Here is a 2608-nt window from a genome sequence, read left to right on the forward strand (position 1 = left end):
GGTCATCTCAGTTTGGGAGTAAAAATTAAATTCCTGGAGCAAGCCAGCAGCTAGGGTTAGTGAGCTATTATCCAGGTTTAGTGAGAGACCCTGCCTCAATAACTAAGGTGAAGAGTGACCGAAAAAGATCCCCACACATGCACTCACACATATGCAAACATGTACACATACATATGAGCAAAAGCAACAACAGAAAAGAAGTCTGTGGTTCAAGGTCCCAGGGCACAGAGCCGGCAGCCCAGAAATGCCAGTCTATCTTCAAGGGTCTCTCATGAAGCCTCCCTGTTTCCCCCACATCATCACTTTCTTCTAAGATAGAAACAACTGGACCATCTGTGAAGACTCTGTGGGTAAATGTGCTTGCCGCCAGGCCCGAGGACCTGAGTTTGATCCTTCAGTCCAAGGTGCTGGAAAGTGGGCACGGATTCCTGTAAATCATCCTTTCACTCCCAGATGCGCACGTGTGCATGCGGATGCCAGCACGTGTATGCAAGTGTGTGACACACTAAGTAAATGCAATTTTAGGAATGTAAAATAGGCCTGGGGAGATGGCTCAGCAGTTGACAGCACTGGCTGCTCTTCAGAGAATATGGGGTTTGTTCCCAGCATCCACATGGCGGCTCACAACCATTTGTAATTAGTCCCAGGGGATCCAATGCCCTGTTCTGGACTTTGTGGGCACTGGATGCGCATGCCACAGAGACAGGCAAGCAGACAAAACACCCATGCACATGAGTTTTTTTTAAATTAACATAGAAACAACCTCAGTTGCTAATACAAACATCTAGTAACATGGTGAATTTAGGTAAAGGACTCAGTTTTCTTGTCTGTAGAATGGGATCAAGACATTCTACCTCCTCATTTGTAGCAGGGCCTGGAGGTCTCTGAGCCCTTAGGACTGGTGTTCACAATACGGTTTGTCATCAGTATTGGTGCTTTTGACATTTGGCAGATCAACTGCAGATGAGGAGAGAATGCTGTTACATCTAGTAAATGCTGAGGGACAATGGCTCTGAGACACCAAGAGTGAGAGGACACAAGAAGGCTCTTTTTAAATTACATTTTAATCTATTTACTATTATTTTTGTGTATGCATGTTTATGTGTGCCCCCTCTTCACACCAGCACAGGCTAGCATACACACATGTGTACACACACATGCCGGAACACAACCTGTTGGGGTCAGTTCTCTACTTCCACCATGTGGGTCCCAGGTTGAGGTTGGGGGGCTGGAACTCGGGTCATCAGGCTTGGTGATAAGCTGAGGTGCTTTGCTTACCCCAAAACAGCAAGATTTGAAAATGCTTGTTAGGCATTAGTAATGAAGTATGCCTCAAGCCACAATACACGCTCACATTACTGTTCCATTTCTGTAGATTCTGGATTGATGGATCTCCTTCCTTCCTTCTTTTCCTTCTTTCCTTCCTTCCTTCCTTCCTCCCTCCCTCCCTTCCTTCCTTCATCCCCCTTTCTTTTCTTTCTTTTTATAATTACGTTGTCTGGGTCCCCAAACAAATGTGGCTTTCTATGGGTTGTCCCAAACGACTAGCTTTGCTTGCACCCCATTGTCCCACCCACTTTGAGCAATCTGGTTCCCTCATTCATCAGATTCATTCACCTGGGGGAAAACTAGCCCCACAGCAGCCAGCTCCCTCCACGCTTGCAAAGGCTTTCCACGTCTGTTCACCTTCTCTTCTTCGGGAGATCACCCGCAGCTCCCACTATGAACCACACTCGGTGCTTGCTAACACCGACTCTAATCCTCTGTAGCTCCCCCTGTACCTGTGCCCACCTGAGCAGGGTCACATGTGAGCACCAGAACGAGAACTAGAGGCTAGAACATTTGCCCAGCATCCAGGAGACCCCGAGCTCCATCCCCAGTACAGTGGGGAAGAAAGGATCCCCTGCTAGCAAACCTTAGCAAACTGTAAAGGGCCAGGGGTTGTAGGAGCTGTTGCTGACACTTGACAAAAATAGGACAGCCAATTTTTGATAGTTTGGATTCCTGTCCAGCATGGTTGTAGAGCCAGGGAAACAATGTTCCAGAATGGCAGGGAATGTCTGTAGAGCATCTTTGTAGCTCCAAGGACGCTTTAATCCGCCTAGGGACCAGGCGTGGCCCGGTGACTAGGCAATGACCTCTTCTTTCTCGCTTCCCAGCAGTCTCCAGCCGCTAACCTTCTCCAGCTCTGCTCTGAGCTTCACCCAAGCTCCACCCGTCACTCAGGAGTGAAACAGCCCCTGCGGTCGACTGTAATTAAGCATCCACTCAGCCGGGGCGAGCTTGGCACCTGCACCTGCCGCCGGGATCCCGGCTCCCGAGGCACCTGCGCTCCGCGTGGCCGCCCCGCCCGCCCCGCCGCCCTGCGCGCACGCGCACTACGCCCCACCGCCCCCCAGGTGCCGCGGGAACAGATGGAGCAATCATTCTCGTCTTTCCGCCAGAAGGCCCCCGCTGCTCCGGGGACCGCGCGGTGGTTGTAAGACACATAATTAGACACGTCAGCGGACAATGCGGCGGATTAGCCGGGGAGGGCTGGCGATCCCGGCCTTCCCCGCCACCGCGCGCGAGGCGGTCGCCAAAAAGGCTCACCCTCCCCCGCCCCTTG

This window comes from Peromyscus eremicus, chromosome 3, assembly GCF_949786415.1.
Source record: "Peromyscus eremicus chromosome 3, PerEre_H2_v1, whole genome shotgun sequence".
Classification (NCBI taxonomy): domain Eukaryota; kingdom Metazoa; phylum Chordata; class Mammalia; order Rodentia; family Cricetidae; genus Peromyscus; species Peromyscus eremicus.